Raw genomic sequence first — 25,275 nt, 5'->3', positions numbered from 1 at the left:
ACCACGGAATTGAGGAGACGACAAATTCCCTACCCCGCTACAGCAAGGAAAGCAGAACTTTTCAAACTGCTACGCACATCTACAAATAACATGGATGCCGGGGAAGGACCTAGCCAGTCCAACCCAGGAGATATACATGCCATGTTATCCTCACTCATGGCGTCCATGAGCAAGGTCAACTCCAGGCTGGAGAAACTTGAGACGGTCACCACGGCCCTTACTCTAGCAGGGCCACCCAGGGCCATTAGTTGCTCCAGCCATCACCCTGGATGACCAGGAAGTTAACCCGGCTCATATGATACCTGAGCATATAAAAAGGGATATGCTGGAAGGTAAAGACATCAACCTGGCTTCCCTGTTGATTGCCTCCCAGGATATTGTTGAGAATAAAACGTATGCTTATGATGATGTATCTGTTGTTGTCAGGTCTAGGGATGCCCGCCTAAACAGGAAACTGACTATCCCTGAATTTGTACTAGCTTTTGGCATTTACAGGGATGTCATCTGTGCGGTCTATCCCAACAGAAGAGAGGAGTTTGATCTCTGTATGCACAAGCTGGTAGACCTGGGCAACAAATATGGTGGTTCAGCCTTCTATGACTACCCATAGGTCTTTTTCTGCAAAAGTGTCTGGAGCCTTCTCCCAGTACGGAACACGATCCAACTGGGGAAGGATTGATACCGTCATTTTTTGCAGACACGTTGCAGGTCTAAGAACACCGGCTTGTGCATACTGCTCCTCCACAGCCCATACTACAAACTTTTGTCCCAACACGGCGGACGAACATGCCTCCACGCAAGGAGCTAGTTCCTCTGGGGTTCCAGAGAAGTTGTCACAAGACAAACTGGGACGCCCAATCAAGTTTCTGGGCAAGTCCCAGATATGTAATAATTTTTATGTTGGGTCTTGTAATTACAGTGGATGTAGACTATTGCATGTCTGTTCAAAATGTTTTAGGGCACATGCAAAGACCATGTGTCCAAATAAATTGTATTCCAAGCCTTACCTAACGTCCATTATTATGCCAGTATTCACTGCATTTATGTCTCAGCACCCAGCTAGACACCTAATAGACTTTCTTATCTCTGGTTTAACAGAAGGCTTCCATACAGGTATCCTACACTTACCAGTCGGAACTCTGGAGTGCCCTAATCTACAATCCGCCCAACACAACCCCACAGCGGTTGACACCCTCATAACTCAAGAAGTGGCTGAAGGCTTCGTATTGGGTCCTTTCAAAACTCCCCCATTCACAGAATGGCGCACTAACCCCATTGGTATTGTCACAGGGAAATCTTCCCAAAAACAGAGACTCATCATTGACTTATCGGCACCCCACTCATCGGCCAACCCCAGTCTTAATTCCCTCATCCCCTCTGAGGAATTCTCCCTGCAATACACCACCATAGATCACGCCATTACCGCTATCCTACAAGCAGGGGTTGGAGCTTGGCTCAGTAAGACCGACATTACCAACGCCTTTAAATTACTACCAATCCACCCCACACTGTGGCACCTGCATGGCATCAAGTGGTCCGGGAACTACTATTTTTTTCTCCCGGTTAACCTTTGGGTCCAAAAGTAGCCCAGCTATTTTTGACACATTTGCCGAAGAATTATGCTGGTTACTATTGAACATAGCCAGATGCCCTACGGTATTACATTACCTGGACGATTTCCTACTGGTTGAGGAGAACACTTCCCCTCCTACTAGTCTCAAAGCTACCACTAAGCTATTTGAGCAACTAGGTGTACCTATCTCCCATAAGAAAACAGAGGGGCCAGACACGGTTATCACTTTTCTTGGTATCCAATTAGACTCCGCCATAATGCAAGCGAGCCTACCACACGATAAGATAGTGAATATTCTCACTTACATAAACAGCTACCTTCAGCTCGGTACTTGCAACCGCAAAGAGCTACAGTCTTTGCTGGGATCACTAAATTTTGCTATGCGCATCATACCTCAAGGCCGCTCCTTTATATCACGACTATTGCATCTTTTTCCACTTTTCCTACATGACATGCACAGGTTGTCCTTAGATACCCAAGCTACGGCAGATCTAAACATGTGGAAGAGATGTTTATTCACTTGGAATGGTAAAAGTATGTTCCTCCCTCAATTGACTGACTCATCTCCCACCATTTGGTCAGATGCGGCATCTACCACTTGTTTTGCAGCAATTTTTGTGAACGAATGGCTTTTGGGCAGCTGGCCTTCAGCAGTTCAGGATTTGGAAGGTTTTTCCACTACCTCAGCTCTTTTTGAGATCTATCCCATCGTGGCGGCTGCCGTAGCATGGGGTCATTTATGGGCAAACATGCCAGTTCGTTGCTACTCAGATAACCAGGCAACCTGTCACATCATCAACAAAGGTCGTTCCAAATCCCTTACGATCATGAGATTTCTGAGGAAACTCACTTGGTTGGCAGCTTGTCATAATTTTTTCCTATGTTGTTTCCATGTTCCAGGTGTATGTAACACAGCTGCTGACAATTTGTCTCGCTTTAAATTTCAGGTGTTTCATCAAGCACTCCCGTCAGCGGCGCCCACAGCCACCATCACTCCAACATTTCAACTACTCATACTGGACTAGAAACCATCATGCAGCATAGCAGGACATTGTCCCAATTGGCACTTTCAAACAATACACACAAAACATACAACAGAGCTTTCACACTATTCAAAAGATTCCTTCTGGAACATAACATCATGCAACCATTTGTTATGACATCTTTTGGGGGGTTTGCTTCCTTTTGCCACCTTAAACTTAAAATGTCATATAACACCATCAAACTCTATCTCACTGGCATTCAACACCACATGCTAATCTTACACCCAAATAACAACAGTTTCATGGCCTCTCACCAAATTAAGACCATACTCAGAAGTATTCAGAAATCAGAACCCACACATACAGCCCAGAGGCTACCCATAGATAACCATATCTTCAAAGCATTATCTAACCTGCTTGACTTAAAACCGTTTGACACCAATCATCAAACAGCAATATACATAGCTTTCAAACTCCATCATCAAAACAGCAATATACATAGCTTTCTATGGATTTCTAAGACCGAGAGAATTCACTACAACCTCCATGACCCAAACTACTCCTTTCCTCCTCTATTCCCACTTGACAAAACATATGGATCATTACATCCTGACTTTACCTCACTCCAAAACCAGTCAGCACATACCCGTAAACATTCCGTACTATTGATACCGGAGAAACTGACGGAAGCCAAGCACAGAGAGATGGACACAGGTTTCTTCAGGAAGGAAGAGATTCTTTATTCGATTCACCGACCGGGACTCAGAGGGACTAATGTCACCAAAAAACAGCAAAGTCTGAGTCCTGATCATACAGTGTAGGTCCCTTATATAGGCATGTAGCTCCTCCCATAATCAGTTCAACCTACACATACTCTTATCTAATCAACCGAATAGAGACTAAAATCCTGTTTGACCACATGGCTTGCCCAGCACAATGGAGGAGGGGAAATACTCGTATATCCTGTATTCCTACTTATGCTCCTTACACTACTGATTGTATCTTAGCTACGTGTAACTGACTTAACTGGTACATCAACATATGCAAATGCACATACCATGTGGCAATCTTGTCCTAGTAAATTTATTTTTACTGAGATTCCACCACATTCCCCCCTTTGATGCTTCTGATATTTCACAATTCCAGATGCATCACTTAACCATAGTTTGCTTACACCTCAGGTTGCTATGAACCAGACCAGACTTTGCGACTCCCTAACGATATGAATCCCTCAACATTCCTCTTCCTGTACTAGTTCTCCCTGATTTAGAGCCTCAGACCTATATATATAGCCATTATCTGTGCAGCAGCCTTTCTCTCTGCTATATTCTCTATAATGCTCTGCACAGACCTAACTACCAAAGGAATCAGACATGGTAGGAGAAGGCACAGCATCAAAATTAGCATGACTCCACCTACCAATGCCTTAAGTCCTCCAAACTGCTCATACCAATTACCAAACCAACTACTTGGATTATACCCTTTCCATACCTGGGTAGGCACATGCGCTAGTTTAACCATATGGCTAGTAAGCTCAGCTATTGCTTGCCCTTCATCATCTATTTGAAGACAACAATTGCTTAGGTTAAACTTCCCACATACACCTCCCTCTACTGCCAATAGGTAATCCAAGGCTAATCTATTTTGGTAAACGGCTGTCCTCATCCTAGTATTATGTTTCGCTAGGAGATTGAGCGCTTGTGATGTCTCATTGGCAATTATCTCAACCACTGCCTGTAATCTTATAATGCGGTTGAGCATATATATTGGGGTTCTATATCCGAAAGTACCATCTTCTGCCCAAGTGGCTGGCCCATAATAATCTATGATACGCTGGGGAGGCCATTCATTATCTTCCCAGGTACCTATCTCTAGGGGTCCCCTTTTCTTCCTATGATTCACATCATATACTTTAACTCTCTCCTGTTTCAATAGGCAACAAGAAGAAGGATGGTTTGAGCATACCTAACACACATGCCCCTTCCCAGTCCTGTGGTAACTCCGAATAGGCCTTCTTACCACAGATCCAGTACAAATTTGCTGGGGCTTTCCAACTAGATGTGATAGATCAAACCACACGTCCTTTAAATTGGCATAACTTGCAAACGGGTTAGGTGGTTCTGAGACATTTGAAGCCGACCACCAAGTTGTATTCTTTGTAGTATCATCATAAGCTTTTTGCCCCTAGACAAGTTAGTTCTCCTACAGATGTGTTAAACATTATTCCTTTTCTTGCTATGCAAACATAACCTATAATGGAGGTCTTTAATCGCCACTCAGATTTACATCTAACACTCATTTGATAATCAGCTTGAGAAGATGTTATCTGTTCAATTGTCTCAGAACCGGAATACATTACCTCCTTTGCTTCCCAGGGCCATTGGTCTCCCATATTAGTACCTCCACACACATAGCAGTTGGTCACATTAAGACTACCAGCAATACTCTCGGCTAGATCAATAAACAGGTTCTTAGCATTATGGGGAATCTTATTTTCTACACTCATCTCTTCATAAAAAGAATGGAAAACCTGATGAGTTTGGGATGCTACGGTATCGGTCTCTATCCCTATAAATAATATTGTCCCAGGATCCAAACCCGTCCCATATATCTGGAACCCAAATAAGTTACCAAACCTATCTAAAAATTGTTCAGGATTATTAATAAGTATATGGACTGGGTTACACTCCATAGACTTACAATACGGTTTGGTAGGCAACTTAGTAACAATCATATCCTTATCTACTGTATGTCCCCAAGTTGCCCACCCCACACAAGACCAATATGGGCAATAATTATAATCCCTATCTGGGCATTTTGGACTTACGTACTTATTTTTACTACTGGGACAAATGTACTTATCGTTAGATCCATACGTTCTCTCCCATTTAAGATCCCCACATACATTCCACGGCTTTCTACCACTTGATATCGCTTTACATGCATCAAATAGCAGAACACCCGAAGAATGTACGGTTTCTAATACTGTTTTATTTATTAGGGTCCCCTGTGAGTCTCCATTCCGGAGGGTCAACCAAATTGTACGGGGTTGATACTCTGGATTGAAGCACTTAGGTTCGCCTACTCCTAAATGGCATACACTATACTCTATACCTAAGTATCTACACCTTGATACATATCCTTTACATTCATATTGTGAATGCCAAATTAGGGTCTGGGAAATATGATTACCTGTTATAGTAGTCTTAATGCAAACCTCACAGCTAGGTGTGTCGGTACCTCTACCAGTGGCGTACATACCAGGGTCGCAGGGGTCGCGGCTGCGACCGGGCCCGGCCCACCAGGGGGCCCGGCCGCCCCTGCGACCCGGTATGTACGCTCTGGGCCAGCCTCTTCTCCTGGGGGGCCCAGGAGCCGGCCACCTCCGGGCCCCCCGAGGCTGGCCCTGCTTACACCCGGCGGCCGGCTGGTGCGCGAGGGAGCACTCTTCCCTGAGTGCTTCCTCTTCAGCTCCCTCGCGCACCGCACTGATACCGGAGCCGGAAGATGACGTCATCTTCCGGCGCCGGTATCAGTACGCGGCGCGCGAGGGAGCTGAAGAGGAAGCACTCAGGGGAGAGTGCTCCCTCGCGCGCCCGCAGGATCGGCCGGGTGGCCGGCCCCCCCAGGAGCCCAGCAGCACCACTGGACCCCAGGGAATCCCCTCAGCACTCCAAAAGGTAAGGAGGCTGGGGGGATTAAATAAAAAAAAAACATGTGTAAGTGTGTGAGTGTGTGTTAGTGTGTGAGTGTGTGTTAGTGTGTGAGTGTGTGTTAGTGTTAGTGTGTGTGAGTGTTAGTGTGTGTGTGTGTTAGTGTGTGTGTGAGTGAGTGTTAGTGTGTGTGTGTGTGTGTGTGTGTGAGTGAGTGAGTGTTAGTGTGTGTGTGTTAGTGTGTGTGAGCGTTAGTGTGTGTGTGTGTGTGTGTTAGTGTGAGTGTTTGTGTTAGAGTGTGTGTGTCTGCTAGTGAGTGTCAGTGAGTGTGTTACTGTGTGTGTCTGTTACTGAGTGTGTTTGTGTGTGTGTGTGTTAGTGAGTCTGTTTGATGTCTGTTAGTGAGTGTGTGTTTGTCAGTGAGAGTGTATGTTTTGTAAGTGAGTGTGTATGTATGTCTGCCGCTGAGTGTGTCTTTGTCAGTAAATGTGTGTGTCTGTTAGCTAGTGTGTATGCATTTGTTCGTGAGAGTGTGTGTGTGTGTGTGTGTGTGTGTGTGTCTTCAGCACTTACCTTTCTCCAGCGCCGGACTCCCATGGCGCTGGGGATCCCTCCGCCTCTCAGCTCCGAATGCGCATGCACGGCAAGAGCCGCGCACGCATTCAAACCGCCCATAGGAAAGCATTACTCAATGCTTTCCTATGGACGTTCAGTGTCTTAAAATGGCGGAAGCGCCTCTAGCGGCTGTCAGTGAGACAGCCACTAGAGGCTGGATTAACCCTCAGTGAAACATAACAGTTTCTCTGAAACTGCTATGCTTTCAGCTGCAGGGTTAAAACTAGAGGGACCTGACACCCAGACCACTTCATTGAGCTGATGTGATCTGGGTGTCTGTAGTGGTCCTTTAAGTGTGTGTGCATCTGCATGCAGTGGCGTACATACCGCAGTCGCAACCCCTGCGACCAGGTGCCCGCCGCCATGTGTTGCTGCCCCGGCCCGCGCAGAGTAAGCGCGAGGGGGGGGGCCACGGATCAATTTTCGCACCAGGGCCCCATGGGTCATGTGTACGCCACTGACCTCTACCTTCCTGAACAATAAAAAACATAAAAATACACATTATCAAGAGCACTTCTTTCGACGTCTTCATCCTCAGTCTTCGTCCGTGCGATGGCACCTCAGCCTCCAGGATGTAAGGGCTGCAAGGAATGGAGTTCTGCAGGTCCTCTCTTCCCTTCACAGAGGTCCCTTCGAGACACCCTGGCTATGTCACGTGGGTGAGTGGTCTGGCTTTATTATGGCCGACAAAACACTCACTTACTGATCTCTTTAAACACACTTGTAATCCCAATATCTCCTCGTTACTCCAACTGAGTCATGCGCTTTAACCGGATCTTGCAGGGATTCTCTGGATCTGGTGTAGCTTGCCAAGAATCTACTGCTGCTGGTTTAACCCTGGAGTGATGAATCCACGGAGTCACTTCAGCCACCTTTATTGCTGTAGGGGTAGACAAAAGAACAACATAAGGACCCCTCCACTTAGGCCCTAACGGTATACTGTTCCACTCTTTAATCCACACTTGATCTCCTGGATGATAGCTATGAACAGGGGGATAAATATTCACAGGTAATCTATCTTGTACCCATTTCTGTACCTCCTCCATAGTTTTACCCAACTCTACAACCTGCTGCCGGGTAATTCCTTCTCCCAACTGACTCAAATCCCCCCTTAAGTTACCAAGTACGGGAGGTGGATGCCCATACATGATTTCAAAAGGTGAGAGACCCATCCTTCTGGTAGGTGTACTACGAATACGTAACAGAGCTATAGGCAAAAGAACATTCCACTTAAGTTGAGTTTCTTGACACATCTTTGCCAATTGGTTCTTAATAGTTCTGTTCATCCTTTCCACTTTCCCAGAACTCTGAGGTCTATATGCCGTATGAAGCTTCCACTTAATACCAAGCATATGAGTCAGTTGTTGTAGGCACTGGTGAACAAAGGCTTGACCATTATCCGATCCTATAGAACATGGTAGTCCATATCGGGGTATTATTTCTCGCAACAGGAATCGCACAACTTCTCCTGCTTTCTCTGTACGAGTGGGACATGCTTCTACCCAACCTGAGAAGGTACACACAACTACTAGTAGGTAGCGATGTCCGCCGGATTTAGGCATTACTGTATAGTCTATTTGAAGATCGGACATAGGGAGTCCCCCCATATACTGGACTCCCGGTGGTTTCACTGGTCCTTGCTTTGCGTTATTCTTAGCACATATTACACATCTTCGTACAATGGCTTGAGTCAAGTTGGACAATCTTGGTATGTAGAAATGTTTTCTGAGAGATTCTTCCATACTATCTCTTCCAGAATGTGTCCCGTTGTGATAGTTCTGGACAATTTCTACAGCTAGTGATGCTGGAATGACTATTCTTCCATCTTCTAACTGATACCATTTGTTCTCCAGGTATTTCCCAGCTTCAGTCTTTAACCACTCTTCTTCTTGAGCTGTATAAACTGGAGTCCATTGAGACATTGGAGTCGGTATAAGTGCAGCTATATGTTCCACATATTCCTGTCTTCCTGATTCAGCGGCACGCTTAGCTGCATTATCTGCCATCCGATTTCCTTTGGTTACGTCACCATCTCCTTTCAGATGCGCCCGACAATGTATAATACCAACTTCTTTCGGTTCCCACACGGCTTCCAGTAGTTGCAATATTTCAGCTGCGTACTTAATTTCTTTACCCTCTGAATTCAATAGTCCTCTTTCTTTATACAAATCTCCATGGGCATGAGTGGTTAAAAACACATACTTGGAGTCCGTGTAGATGTTCACTCTTAAACCTTCTGCCAATTGTAACGCTCGTGTTAGTGCAATTAATTCTGCCTTCTGTGCCGATGTTCCTTTTGACAATGGCCGAGCTTCTATCACCTTGTCTGTGGTAGTCACTGCATATCCTGCATAGCGAATCCCTTCTTTCACATAACTACTGCCGTCCGTATAATACTGGACATCAGGGTTCTGGATAGGAAAATCACGAAGGTCCGGTCTACTTGAGAACACTTCATCCATCACCTCCAGGCAATCATGTTGACTCTCAGTAGGTTGTGGCAAAAGGGTAGCTGGATTCAAGGTATTAACAGTCTCTAAATGCACTCTTGGGTTTTCACACAACATAGCTTGATACTTAGTCATGCGGCTATTACTAAACCAATGATTGCCTTTATAGTCTAGCAACGTTTGTACTGCGTACGGGACTCACACGTAGAGTTCCTGACCCAGAGTGAGCTTATCAGCTTCGGCTACCAGCAGGGCGGCGGCAGCTACAGCTCTTAGACAAGGTGGAAGACCACTGGCCACTGCATCCAGTTGTTTGGACATATATGCAACAGGTCTTTGCCATGATCCCAAGTACTGTGTCAATACTCCCACAGCCATTCTTCTTTGCTCGTGTACATATAAGTAGAATGGACGTGTATGATCAGGTAGACCTAATGCTGGGGCACTCATCAAAGCCTTCTTCACATCTTCAAATGCCTTTTGCTGTTCAGGGGTCCACAGGAAGGGATCGTGTTCTGTACCTTTTATAGCTGCATAAAGAGGTTTCGCCAATATCGCATAACTGGGAATCCATATCCTACAGAAGCCTGCTGCCCCCAAGAATTCCCGCACTTGTCTTCTATTCTTGGGTATTGGTATTTGGCATACAGCTTCTTTTTTCTCTGGCCCCATTATCCTTTGACCTTCAGAGATATGGAATCCCAGATACTTGACAGTTGGCTGACACAACTGAGCTTTCTTCCTGGACACCTTGTATCCTGCCTTCCAGAGAATGTGTAGTAGATCATGTGTTGCTTGCTGACATATTTCTCTTGTAACTGCCGCTATCAACAAATCATCTACATATTGCAATAGTACACACTCTCCTGGGATGGACTTGAAATCCAGTAAGTCTTGACTTAAAGCTGATCCAATTAGGGTGGGTGAATTTTTAAACCCTTGGGGCAGTCTTGTCCAAGTCATCTGGCGTTTCGAGCCCGTTACAGCATTTTCCCATTGGAATGCGAAGATACACTGGCTTTCCGCAGCAATTTGAAGGCAAAAGAAGGCATCTTTGAGATCTAAGACAGTGAAATTGGTAGCCCAGCCCGGAATTAAAGCAAGCAGGTTATATGGATTGGGCACAACTGGGTGTATACTTACGACCGCATCATTGACTGCTCTCAAGTCCTGCACAGGGCGATACTCATCTGTACCGGGCTTTTGAACAGGCAGCAATGGGGTGTTCCAGGGGGGAAGTACAGAAATTTAGGATACCATACCGTATGAACTTATCCAAATACGATTGTATATTCTTCTTGGCCTTTTGTGGGATATGATATTGCCTTAAGCTCACTGGATAGACCCCAAGTTTCAGTTCGATTCGAATTGGTGGGATATTGCGAGCAAGTCCTGGTGGGTTGTTCTCTGCCCACACTCCTGGTATATTAAACAAGGATTCATCACTCTTAGGGTTTTGGCTAGTCAACGCTGTATAAAGTCGCCACTCTTCTTCCTTTGGTACAGATATTGTCATTATACCTGAAGGTCCATTGAACTTTAAAGATGTTGTTCCATTTGGTAGAAACGTTATCTGCGCTTGTAGTTTTGACAACAAATCACGTCCTAACAGTTGGACTGGACATTCAGGCATATAAAGGAATTGATGTTTTACTACGTGGCCTCCCAATGTACAGAGTCGACTTTTAAGAACCGGTTTAGCAGCACTCCTTCCAGTTGCTCCTATTACGGTGATAGTTCTTCCGGATGGAGGAGCAACTAGGTCAGTCACCACCGAATGTTCAGCACCAGTATCGATCATGAACGCACTCCTTTTTCCCCCTATTGATACATCGACCATAGGCTCCGCTCGGCCAAGGGGGATGGAGCCCGGTCGGTATCAATAGTCCTCCATGACCGTGTCAGCCAATCCTACAAAGTCCCTATCTTCTCTATCGCGGGATCTCTGCGCTGCTGGATAATACCTGTCTTCTCTAACACTTCCTCTATTGCTACCATTATTCCCTCCAGGACCTCCTCTACCTCTCGCTCTGCCTTTATAATTACCATATCCTGCCCTAGGTCTGTCTCTCTCATACTGTTCCCTTCGCGGACACTCACTTCTCCAATGCCCTTCTTCTCTACAGTATGCGCACTGATTTCTACTCAGGGGTTCCCCATTCCACTTACTATCGCCTCTATCTGTTCCCCTATATACTTCCTTTTCCCTTCTATCTACGCCTGCGATTGCTACCGCTAGCATATCTGCCTTTCTACGCATCTTGCGCTCTTCCTCTTTCTTTGTCTCTGTTTCCCTCTTCATGTACACTTTATTCGCTACCTCCATTAGTTGGGTTATGGACATCCCTACAAACCCTTCTAACTTTTGTAGCTTGCGCTTCATATCTCCGTAGGCTTGGCTGACAAAGGCAGAGTTAACCATCCGGGAATTCTCAGGGGCCTCCGGATTAAAGGGGGTATACAAGCGGTATGCCTCCAATAATCGGTCATAAAAGACACTGGGCGATTCATCACATTTCTGCAATACCTCAGCCGTCTTAGACATGTTAATCGCCTTCTTTCCTCCAGCTTTCATGCCAGCAATAATAGCGTCCCTGTATGCTTTTAAATGGGCCATATCTGCACAATTGATATTCCATTCCGGATCAGTGTTTGGATAATGATTTGGCCTGATTTTGTGTACGGGCCACTTCTTCCAGCGCTTTAATTGCCGCTTGGTTTATCCTTGTCCTTTCCTCGTTATTAAACAATGTCATAAGCAGTTGCTGGCAATCAGCCCAAGTGGGATTATGTGTCTGGACTATGGAGGTAAACAAATCCGTCATGGCTTGAGGCTTTTCGGTGTATGAGGAGTTATGGGTCTTCCAATTAAATAGATCAGTAGTTGTGAAGGGAACATAAACGAATACTGGATCAGCATATTGTATCTGGCCGTCACCGTTAATGTGTGTCGGGCCAGGTGTCAGTCGAAGTGGCATTTGATAATGTCGGGGTTGTAGGGTACCGGTCAATTGTCGGGTTAGTATGGGGCTTCGTTTAGGAACGTCAGTTAGGGGTTCCGGTCGAGGGGTAGTAAGACAAGGGGATGGGGACGCTTTACTGAGGGGGAGGTCGGTGAGTAAAATATTCCGGGCCGGGCTAGGAGGAGCCTGACCAGGAACTAGAAATGGCGCCAAATCTGGGTAGGTGGAGTTGACAGAGGTAGGTACTGAGAGGGGAGGGTTTAAAACAAGAGGGCTGGGCTCTGAGCTAGAGGAGGAAGTAGGTGGGGACAACGGGGCAAGGGGAGGAGCGTTTCCAGCAGCACCTCCTCTTCCTCTTCCGGTGGAGGAGGAGTAAGGGGGCGGCATAGGGATCTCAGACTCAGGAGGCGTGTCCAAAATGGGGGTAATTACGGCCTTAGTGGACAAGCGAGTCCTGGCCACCATGAGGCGACATTGTTCCTCGTGGCATACTCGGATCCATTTTGGCGAGTCTTTTACGGCCTGCCTCCAACAATCAATATATGAAAACTGGCCGTAAAGTTCAGGCCTACCTGATACAGCCACGTGTACACGCTGTACCAGATTAGGATCCAAACTGCCACGTGGCGGCCATGCGGTAACCAAAGTAGGCCATTCCCTACTACACAATGTAATCAAGCGTGCTGGAGACATCTTTACCCCAAAATCACATACTGTATATCCCTTTTTAAAATTCTTTATCATACATCCTAAGGGATCCAAAATCGTCGAATCTGACGCGCCCATACTTAACAATGGAGCGTCGTTTCCAACAGAAACTATACAAACACTCTACCAACGGTCACACCCGTTCCCTCTGCAACAGCACCACGTGGTACAGTTACTAAGTGAAACGCACACAACAAAACACTCAGGGAATTCCCGTACACACACAGCTGTTACACCAGTCACTAAGTAACTAATACTGTGCCCTTTGGCGAAACTATACGGTCACCCACGCTATAATTCCCTATATTTGAATTACCCGTCTATAACATACCCCAGTAACCTCGTCTTTACAAACAGTAGTTACAGTACGGTTAGCATAGGTTAAAGTACAATTTAAAGTCACAGTACAATTAGTAGTGGTTATGGTGTTAAAACATGCAACATAGACGACAATTATTAGTACTTATTTACAGTATCAGTAATTATACATGGCTATGGTACCGTGCGCTATAATACAGTTACACACTATTCACACTCTCGCTAGACGGCAGAGCTCACGCTATCTAGCAAGATATACACGCTACTACAACAATCTTTAACACATTTACAATTCCCAACTAATCTATTGGCCAGTACCTTGATGGACTACCTAAAACTATCTACATACGTTTTGGTTAGCCACACTGCCCAAGCACCACATATAGCGAACTAGAGGGCGGAATTTACAACAGCACCCTTTTAATCTATTTACTGTATCAAAAATCTAGTGGGTTCCAAATTTACACGCCTTCCCACTTAGCCAAGATAGGTTGAGATCTAGCGGACCGAATTTACACAGACGCCACTTAGTCTCCCGGTCCCTCCGACCTAGCGAACAAAATATACACCCTAGAACGCTAGTCTAGACAAGACACTGGTGTCCGGCTAGGGCTATTTACACCAGAACCCCGCCTGACTCCAAACCAAAATTAAACGGGCTTACTAAAGGGCGTTTAATTGAGCGGTGCGCCTTCGCTCCTTCCCTCCACTGGAGGGGGCAGATTCCAAATAACCCCTTATGGGCCTACCGCACAATCGGTATCCAATACCCCTAGTGGGTCCGCCGTCTAAAACAGCGGTCGTCTTACCTCCTCGTTCACACTCATCGACGGGGGCACCCCAGCACTTACTACGTAGAGGCCGATGATATCCTGGACAACAGACCAGTGGCGCCGAGACGAAAGGAGGTCCACGCAGAAGTTCAGGGGTGCAGCCGTAGAGAACGTGGGCAAAGATAGAGCGTCTCATGCCTCTGCTTCTCAGCTACCGTTGAACGATGAGCTTCCCGGCCCAAGGCACCAAATGATACCGGAGAAACTGACGGAAGCCAAGCACAGAGAGATGGACACAGGTTTCTTCAGGAAGGAAGAGATTCTTTATTCGATTCACCGACCGGGACTCAGAGGGACTAATGTCACCAAAAAACAGCAAAGTCTGAGTCCTGATCATACAGTGTAGGTCCCTTATATAGGCATGTAGCTCCTCCGATAATCAGTTCAACCTACACATACTCTTATCTAATCAACCGAATAGAGACTAAAATCCTGTTTGACCACATGGCTTGCCCAGCACAATGGAGGAGGGGAAATACTCGTATATCCTGGATTCCTACTTATGCTCCTTACACTTCTGATTGTATCTTAGCTACGTGTAACTGACTTAACTGGTACATCAACATATGCAAATGCACATACCATGTGGCAATCTTGTCCTAGTAAATTTATTTTTACTGAGATTCCACCACACTATCCCACGCACAACAGATGGTGTCCAGTCAGGGTTCTTGATGCCTACATACAGCATCATAACTTACTACCCTCACAACCATTACTACAGCTGCAAGGTTCAGTACTCACCACTACAACCTTCATGACCTACGTCAGGTCTTTGCTCACACAACTGGGCCTCAACGCAGCCAACTACTCAGGGCACTCCTTTCGTATAGGAGCTGCGTCCACAGCCTCCAGTGTAAACATCCCAACTCATGTTATCAAAACACTGGGGCGCTGGAAGTCATCCGCTTACTCACGGTACATACCTAACCCAGTACAAGAATTAAGGGATGCTTTCAAAAACATGTCTGGTTGATAAAATGTATATGTATTTGTTGTCTGTAAATAAATTTTACTTCAATTTTGCCCTCTTCTTTCTCAGGCCTACCTCATCGTCGGTTCCGGCACACCACAACCGATACATTTATATTAGATACATTTATCTATGGTATTTCACACTGTACTATCATAAGCACCTAACACAAGTATTAAGGCAATTTGCCTGGATTTGTGGGAGGGGCTGGTTTGCTACCTCTAGCCTACTTAAGGCACTCCCCTTACCTTTCTCATTACCATTCAAGGTCAGAGTTGAATGACCCTCCCACCACTCCACATTTTAACATTTATTTCCTTTCTATTTCTTTTCCTGGGTAGGCCCTCTTCTTTCCGGCACACCACAACCGACTTGCTCTTTTATTATCCTACATTTATCTATGGTATTTCACACTGTACTATCATAAGCACCTAACACAAATATAATAGATATATACACATATATTATATATATACGTATAATTACAATAAATAAATAAAATATTGAAACAAAATTTAATATAAATTATTTATTCATATGTAATTTCATTCTAACTGTATTTTGTTAATATATATATATTGGTAACAAAATACACTTAGAATGACATTCTATATATATCTATATATAAAATACAAAATAACCGCAAATATATGTATACAGATAAATATATAATTACATACCGTATTTATCGACGTATAACACGCACAGGCGTATAACACGCACCTCATTTTTAGAAAGAAATTCCAGGAAATTTCCCCCCTCATCCCATAGTATTCCCCCCCTCATCCCATAGTATCCCCCCCTCATCCCATAGTGCCCCCCCCCCTCCATAGTATTCACCCCCCTCCCATAGTATTCCCCCCTCCTCCCATAGTATTCCCCCCCTCCTCCCATAGTATTCCCCCCCTCCTCCCATAGTATTCTCCCCCCCTCCCCTCCCATAGTATTCTCCCCCCCTCCCCTCCCATAGTATTCTCCCCCCCTCCCCTCCCATAGTATTCTCCCCCCCTCCCCTCCCATAGTATTCTCCCCCCCTCCCCTCCCATAGTATTCCCCCCCTCCCCTCCCATAGTATTCTCCCCCCCTCCCCTCCCATAGTATTCTCCCCTCTCCCCTCCCATAGTATTCTCCCCCCCTCCCATAGTATTCTCCCCCCCCCTCCCCTCCCATAGTATTCTCCCCCTCCCCTCCCATAGTGTACTTTCCTCCCCCTCCCCTCCCATAGTGTACTTCCCCCCCTCCCCTCCCCTCCCATAGTGTACTTTACTCCCCCTCCCCTCCCATAGTGTACTTTACTCCCCCTCCCCTCCCATAGTGTACTTTCCTCCCCCTCCCTTCCCCTCCCCTCCCCTCCCCTCCCATAGTGTACTTTCCTCCCCTCCCATAATTACTTACCTGTCCTGAAGCGTGGGCCGGCTTCACAGCGCGCACCGCGGTACAGGAACTTTAATTTAAGGTTCCGGTTTCCGGCGGGACTGAAAGGAAGTGTGCACACTATTGTGCACACTTCCTTTCAGTCCCGCCGGAAACCGGAACCTTAAATTAAAGTTCCTGTACCGCGGTGCGCGCTGTGAAGCCGGCCCACGCTTCAGGACAGGTAAGTAATTATGGGATATCGGCGTATAACACGCACCCACGATTTTTCCCCTATTTTCAGGGGAAAAAAGTGCGTGTTATACGCCGATAAATACGGTAAATAACTACATAAGTGTACACGTAGACTTTAAATACATATATATGTATATATATTAAAATTCTACGTGTATATTTAAGTAATATTTTAACATAATTATGTGATTTGATTAATTAAAATTTGATTGACATGCCTGACAACACAGGGAGAAAGTGCAGAGAATTTAATTTGCAAGCACTATATTTGACCCTGTAACTCCATAAAACCTGTACATAGTGGGTACTGTTTTACTCAGGAGACTTCGCCGAACTCAAATATTAGTGTTTCAAACTGGTAAATTGTATTACAACGATGATATTTTAAGTAAAAGTGACGTTTTTTGCATTTTTACAAACGAACAGCACTTTTATGGACTATATTATTGTTGTAATATGTTTTACTGTTTTAAAACACTAATATTTGTGTTTAGTGAAGTCTCCCGAGAATAACAGTACCCCCCATGTACAGGTTTTATGGTGTTTTGGACAGTTAGAGAGTCACATATAAGGCTTGCATGTAATTTTTTTGACATTGAAATTTGCCCAGGAATGAGAATTACCTTTTGCAAAAGTTGACAACCCAAGGTATTGCAAGTGGGGTATGTCTAGTCTTTCTTAGTAGCCACTTAGTCACAAACACTGGCCAAATATTAGTTTCTGGCTTTTTTCACACAAAAACAAATATGAACGCTAACTTTGGCCAGTGTTTGTGACTAAGTGGCTACTAAAAAAGACTAAACATACCCCACTTTCAATACCTTGGCTTGTCTACTTTTTCAAATGCTATGCCATTATGGGGGTAATTCTCATTCCTGGGCTACCACACCGTTTCAAAGGTAACATTACCAATCTGGCAAATTTCAATTTGAAAATGGAACGTTCTATATTTGACCCTGTAACTTTTCAAAACACCATAAAACCTGTTAATGGGGGGTACTGTTGTACTCGTGAGACATTGCTGATTACAATATCAGCAATATAAAAAATAAGAAAGGATAATTTATATTGATTAATATTAAGTAATTATATACATTAAGAACACCTTGGATATAAGAGTTCAGAGATCCGAGAGGAATTGAATTGAAGTTTAGTTAAGAGTAGAGTACACAATTATATTTTACCTAAGTCTATAAAGGTATGGACTAGGGAGAATAGGTTTCTGGATATGACGATATCCAATGAATTGAATAAGTTGTTATTTGATGATTACACCGAGTTTATTAGACACAGATTAGGAATAAGAGTTTCTGGGAAGTATGACCCAATGTTTATTTTAGTTTAGTTTAGTTAGTTGAAGTGTACTAAGGAATACAGATTGGTCAGAACAAATGTTTGGGTAATATTTGGACAATCTTACTTTTTTTTTTTTTTTTTCAATACTTTATTTTTGTGCGAAAGTCTTGTTACATCAGTAGCATACAATATTTGTTGTATATTGAATATATGACATTAGTATTTACAGTTTTCCTGATATATCACAGGTATCCATTCGTCAGCCAACATTATCATGCATGTCATATAACAAGGACATTTCACTTTTTGTATTTTTCACATAACTTGAGTTTCAAACCAGCAGTATGCATCGAACGACAAACTGTCTATGCTTATGAGGTTGTTGTTACGTAGTTAATGTTAAAATTCGGTCGGGGGTTGTGTCACCGATCCCTTATGATGCGGTCCTGGTCCGGCCAGGAGTAGTTGTGTCAGTGTTGCGTAGGGATTTGGGGCCCAACCCTCTTTCCGATATTGGAAAGAGATGAAGAAAAGAGGAAGAGCATGAAAGAAGATGAAGCAAAGAGGGAGGGGGGAAGAAGAGGAATAGAGAAATAAAAGGAGGGGGGAGGAATGCGTCATGTCCGCGAAGCGCGGGGGCGTCCGATGTCTTCCTTTCCATTCCTGTCTGTTGAGCTGTTCCCTTTAAGTTGAGATCTCTGCCCTAAGGGAAAGAAAAAAAGGGAGGGGAGGGGGCAGAGGCTAATTTGTGTCGTGGATAAGTTCGCTACTTGTCCATGGTTCCCATATTTTTTCAAATCTAGACATGGAGCCTCTCACCCTGGCTGTCAAATTGTCCATTAAGCATACTTCTTTCAGGTTGGAGATCACCTTCCGTATGGGAGGTAAGTCCACCTTTAGCCACGACTGTGCGAGGGTTCTACGTGCTGCCAATGTTACTTTGTGTATTAATTTTTGTTCCCTGTTGGTCCAGTCGTTTAGGGATCTATTCAAGAGATATGTCCAGGTGTTTAGTTCGGGTGCCCTGTGGAATATCTTTTCAAGTAAGTCAAAAATTTTCGACCAGTAGGTTTGTACCCGTGGGCAGTCCCACCACATGTGGAGATATGTGCCTCTGTGGCCACATCCCCTCCAGCAGTCGGACTGAGTTTGGTGCATGTGGAATAGTTTGACCGGGGTGGCGTACCACCAAAACATAGTTTTATAGGATTGCTCCTGGAGGGATACACATATGGACACTGCATTATTCGCCTCCCATATTTCTCTCCACTCCACTCCCTCCAGGACCTCTCCTAGCTCCTCTCCCATGTGTCTGTGTATGTTAGTGTACCCCATTCTTCTGTTTCTGAGCAAATGTGTGCGTACATTGTAGTGATAAGTCCTGCTGGCGTGGTTTCGTTTAGACACATTTTCTCATAGAATGTCAACGGGGCTTTCCCTGCTCTTTGTACGTAATCTTTAAGTTGTGGGTACCTAAAAAAAATCCCTGGGGGTGAGGTGGGACGCCTGGTTTAGTTGTTCGAATGTAATTATGCCATCTCTCTCAAACATGTTGCAAACTCTCTGTAAACCTGCCTTTTCCAGGTTTGCGAATTCTCTAGCCGCTATTCCCAGGGGGAAGGCCCTGTTTCTTAATAGTGGGGTAAGTGGGGATGGGGAGGTCGCTAGTTTGTATTTGGACGCCGACGTGTCCCATAATCGCAGGGAGTTTAATACAGCTGGACAGGTGGTTCTCAGTATTGGCTAGATAATAGAAATAAAAGTGTGGGAGCCCTAACCCTCCTCTTTGTTTTTGTCTATATAAGATGTTTCGGGAAATTCTGTGACGTCGATTTTGCCATATGAAGTCCCCGACTGCCTTTTGCAGTGGGGCTAGATCAGATGTTAGTAGTTTAATGGGTAGCGCCTGAAATAGAAACAGGATGCGGGGTAGCACATTCATCTTCACTGCGTGAATACGCCCGATCCAGGATTATTGGTTTATCTAGCCACTTATCCATATCTTGTACTAGGGTTCGCATAAGTGGGGTATAGTTTAGATGATAAAGTTTGGCCGGGTCGTTTGGAAGTTGTATCCCTAGGTATTTTATGTGGTCTTTAGCTATGGGAATATTATAGTTTGCCTGCAACGCCACTGTATCCTCCGCGGACAGGCCCAAGAGTAGGGCACTTGATTTTTCTAGATTGGCCCTATAGCCTGAGAATTCTCCGAATTGTGCCAGGACTTCTTGCAGTGCATCCATGGAATCTTTCGGTTCTGTAATCGTCAGCAGGACGTCGTCTGCATAGACGGAAACTAGAAACTCCTGTCCTCCCACTGTAATGCCGTGTATACGTGGGTGTTTGCAAAGAGCTTGTAGGAGCGGTTCCAGGGTCAGCACAAACAATAGCGGGGAGAAGGGGCATCCCTGTCGTGTTCCATTACCCAGTTTAAATGGCGTGGACCTTGCTCCGGTGATTTTAACCTGGGCATATACTTGGTGGTACATGGCTTTGACCGTGGCCACGTATTTGTCTGGGAATCCCAGATATTCTAGGAGTTGAAACAGATAGGGCCATTCGACCCTGTCGAAGGCCTTCTCTTCGTCGATTGCGACTATTGCCGTAGGTGTGTCTGTGGTCTGCTGTCGCCATATGAGCTCTATGTTCCTTCTGGTATTTTCGAACAGTTGTTGATCTGGTATAAAGCCCACCTGGTCTGGGTGTATCAACGTTTTCAAATGAGGATTAAGGCGATCTGCCAGGACCTTCACTAAAATCTTTATGTCACGATTAATTAACGAAATGGGCCTATAGTTATCTGGGAGTAGGGGGTCTCTACCCGGTTTCTGAAGAAGGATGATGTTAGCCAAGGACATTCCACTCTCCGGACTGCCGCCTGCCATAAAATCGTTGAAAAGTCGTTCTAAGCGGGGTGTGAGTTCTTCTCTATAAGTTTTATAATAAGCCCTGTCGAATCCGTCTGGACCTGGAGCTTTATTGCCCTTAAGCTGTGCTATTGCCCTGTCAATTTAGTCTCCTGTGATGTCTTTGTTAATGAGCGTTGCCGCTGCCATCGGAAGTTTAGGAAGGTCTAGATTGCTTAAGAACGTGTGCATGTTTTTTCTCGCCGCCGCCTATGCTGTAGGATCTCTTGGAGTATGGTTGTAGAACCTCTTGTAGTAATCTGTGAAAACTTGCGCTACTTCTGTCGGTGTGTTTTTGATGGTTCCATCTCTGTGTTTGATTTCGGTGATATGTGTCCTATCTCGTCGTGGGTGCAGAGTCCTAGCTAGTAGTGTGTCCATCTTGTTCGATTTCTCATAAAACATCCTCTTGGACCAGGTGATGGCTTTGGCGGTGTCGTCTAGAAGAAGTTCTGTGATGGATCGTCTGGTTCCTCCTAGTTCTAGTATTTGCGGAGTTGGTACCGTCTTGTGTGTCTGTTCTTGTTTTCTCAGCGAAACTAGCAGTTGAGGTAATCTTTGCGCCTTTAGCTTCTTCTTCCGTGTGGCTAGTTTTATACATGTGCCTCTGATCACTGCCTCGTGTGCCGCCCATATAATGCTCGGGGACATGTCCTCAGTGTCGTTTGTATTGAAATATTCTTGTATGTCTTTACGTATTGCCTCCTGCATGTCTTGGTCTCTCAGTAGGTGAGGGCTGAGTCTCCAGTTCCAAGATGAAGCTGTACACAAGTTTCCCAGGGTGATGGAGCCTATCTCCGTTATGGAGCCTATCTCCGTGTCTACGACTCTGGCCATGCATACGTTGTTTACAAGAAAGTGGTCGATCCTGGAATAGGTCCCGTGTGGAGCTGAATAAAATGTGTAATCTCGCGTGCTGGGATGTTGCGCTCACCATGCATCTATCAGTCCGCTGTCTTGTATAAATCCGTGTAATAACTTATCCTGACTACCTCTGCCCTGTGACCTCAATTGGCCCGATCTGGAGCTTCTGTCCGCGTCCGGACACGGTACGGCGTTGAGGTCTCCTCCTACAATGAGCATGCCGTGTGAGAGTGTCTTAATCTTAGTGGACAGGGTGTTCCAGAAAGCTATATCAGGTGAGTTGGGGGCATAGATGTTGACCATGTGTATCGGATGGGAGTGTAAAGTACCGGTGAGTATTATATATCTCCCTTCCGGGTCTGGATCAAAGGTTGTTATGTGGATTGGGCATTTACTGTGTATAAGAATTGCTACCCCATTGCTTTTTCGATGGGACCTAGCTTCGTATGTGGTGGAGTAGGTGCGATCCCTTAGTTGGAATGTCGTGCGTTTGGGTATGTGCGTCTCTTGCAGGAAGGTAATGTCCGATCCCATCCTTTTAATCTCCCAAAACATCAGTCGTCTCTTTTTGGGGGCATTCAGCCCTTTAACGTTAATAGACGACAGCTTTAGAGCCATACCCATAGTTGTGGGAGGTGCTGATTGTTTGCGTGTACATTCTCTGTCGTATGTGGCCCTTGCGTGGGATCCCTATGGTAAGTCACCGGAGCACCATTCCATTCGCCCATTGACTCTGATGCATGAAGGGGGTTGATAACAGAGGGGGTAGAGAGGTAAGTAGAGTAGAAGGAATAGATTGAGAGCAAAGCAATAGAATAGTGAGGTCTGGTCTTACCAACTGCCAGACCGGTGTCGGGTGCAGTTCCCTGTCCCATGTCCCTACACTGGAGGGGAGTATGAGATGGGGGTTCCTGTACCATGTGACTGCCACACCGCGGAAATGTTACATGAGAATGTTGTGTGCTGTTTAGTGTTTGTTAGATGGATTCTATGACATCCCCCGCCTGACGGCTCTTGGGGGCTCTCCAACTATAGTCCTGATTCACTGAGGTCGGGGATGGAACTTGTAGGGGAGTGGTGTGTCCCTCGGTCTGCATGCCTCGCTCGGCACTGTGGGGGGGGGGGTTGTCAGTACTACTGCATCACGGGTTCAGTCTACCCCTCGTTCTTCCCCTCAGTCCCTGCGTGTAACGGGGGTAAATCCATTTTGGGCCATGTTGCGTGGTCCATTATGCGTGCCGGTCTAGTGGCCTGAGTTTTTCTTTTTTTTTTTTCTCTGTGTATAGTACCTTAGACATTGTTGCATAATCATACATTGGTTACATTTGTCAAGGAGTAAATGGCAAACAGGTTCTGCTCAAATCAACAACATGTATAGAGGACCACATTAATTTGACCTTATTCCTTAAAAAGCACACCTTTCCAAAGAGCTGTCAGAAATGCAAGTTGCATAATTTGGCTCACTCTGCCTGGGGCCCCTTCTCGTCTCTGTCAATACCGCAAGGGTGCGGGGGAAGTCTGTCGCTCCGTCAGTGGTCTTGTCCGTGTGGGTAAGCTGTCAGTGTCATGGGTTCAGTCACCCCAAGGTTCTTCCCTTCAGCTTCTACTTGTAATGGGGGTAAATCCAATTTGCGCTAGGTTGTGTGACGCTTCATGCGCATGGGCTTAGAGGCTTGGGCCCCTGCACTGTACCTCATACTTTTGCATAGCCATACTATTGCATAGCCATACCTTGGTTACAGTTGGGGAGGTGCACATAATAAACATATTTGACTCACGTTAACAGCATGTATAAAGAACAATGTTGACTTGACCATACATCTTAGTCAGCACACCCTTCCAATGGATTACCAGGGATGTAAATAACATGGTCTGGCCCACTCCACCCGGGACCCTCCCTCCTCCCCGCCTGTGCCGCTGGGCAACCAGATTGCGTTTTTTGCAAAGTGTATGTTCATGCCCGATATTCCGTTCGCTGGCGCCCTTAAGGTTTTGTGAAGCTAAGTAAGAAGTCCGGGTGGGTATGTGCGCGGTGCGCCCGTCTGGTATGGTGTCCATCTGATGCTTATGTCGTATAGAATGCGCTACTTCTGTCCATAAAAGCCCTGGTCTACTTCTCCAGGGACAGAGTGAGAGGGTACCACCTCGGTTGCTTGTGTGAGACTCCTGGCCCGAGGCGTTACAGCGGATGTTTTGTCGGTCTTAGAGTGGGCGTCTGTCAGTCGGGCGTGATAGTCGTCGGAGGTAGGGTTGAGCTGTTGTATGGCTCTGGGGGGTCACTAGCTAAGCAGCTGGATTCATCTAGGTTCCCTGTAGGCTCTAAGTTTACCGCCATCTAGGGTATGTGTAACGTCGTGTGCGCATGTAAGCGTTGTGCCCGTGCTTAGGCCCGGGTTGGGCCTTCGTACCTTAGCCATTAACAATTAACCTGGGTATGAGAATACAGAATAACCGATAACTGTAACGGGAAAACAATAAAAAAAAAAAAAAAAGATCTTAAAGATGGTCCAACTGTGTTTCAAGTGAAATTTGGTTGGTGCCCTTCTGTTAGTGCGGTGTCCCACATGCTTGTGTGCCATAGCAGTCCGCACTTCTATGCCTATTCCTGGGACTAGCCGCACCAATAGAGGTCCTGGCCTCTAGCTTATGGCAGAGATAACTGTGTGGGACCCCTGCTTTGCAGTCCCCCCGGCTCAAATCCCACCTCTCGTCCCTCTGGTAGCCATTGTGCCATCTTTGTGTGTTCTCCTCCTGTCTAGGAGCATGGTTTGAGGTAGCGTACCCCAGTCCCCAATCCTAATACGTGTTACCCCCGTCCCCCTCCCCAATGTCTTACCCAGCGAGTCCGCAGGCTTTGCACTTGTGTGCAGGCCTTCCCAGCCTTCTAAGGTGAAGCGACTACATGGCGCCCCCAGTACCTTACTCTCCTGCGATCTGCCATTCACCAGGGAGAGGTGGCAGTTCTCCAGTGCCGGTCAGCGTGGATGGGATCTGTGTCGGAGCTTGGAGCCCGAGGTCTGTAAATAGGGCTGTTGCGTCGTCTCCTGGTTGCAGGACGTAGGTCTTGCCCTGTTGAAACGCCAGAAGCTTGAAGGGATAACCCCATGCGTACTTCACGTTTGCTGCTCTCAGGGCTTCTGTGATGGGTTTCCACTCCCGCCTTCATTGCAGAGTAGCTGGCGCTAGATTCCTGGTAGAGCGTGAGGTCTGAGCCCTGGTAGCGGATTGGGCCTTCTCTGCCTCTCCTGATCAGTGCCTCCTTAGTCTGGAAGTGCAGGAACCTTATTATAATGTCTCTCAAGGTGTTTGTGTCCAATCTTCTGGTACATAGCGCCCTGTGGGCTCTTTCTATATGCCAGAGGTGGTCTGGTAGCTCAGGAAGCAGAGGTTTAAGGATTGCAGTCACCACGTCTATCACTGAGCCTTCCCCTGAGTTTTCCGGGAGGCCCCTGAGGCGAAGATTGTTACGGCGGGATCTGTTCGCCATGTCTTCGATGGCCAGCTCTGCTTTACAAGTCCATAACTAAAGGGT

At 45.9% G+C, this 25,275-nt stretch overlaps 1 protein-coding gene across 1 annotated transcript in view; it reads left to right on the top strand.

The window, feature by feature from the left end:
• LOC134603273 (meiosis-specific nuclear structural protein 1-like) overlaps positions 1 to 25,275 on the top strand; it is a 115,470-nt gene that overhangs the window by 21,416 nt on the left and 68,779 nt on the right. The window lies entirely within an intron of this gene.

This window comes from Pelobates fuscus, chromosome 3 (assembly GCF_036172605.1).
Source record: "Pelobates fuscus isolate aPelFus1 chromosome 3, aPelFus1.pri, whole genome shotgun sequence".
NCBI classification, from domain to species: Eukaryota; Metazoa; Chordata; class Amphibia; order Anura; family Pelobatidae; genus Pelobates; species Pelobates fuscus.
This window is presented reverse-complemented; position numbering and strand designations above follow the sequence as displayed.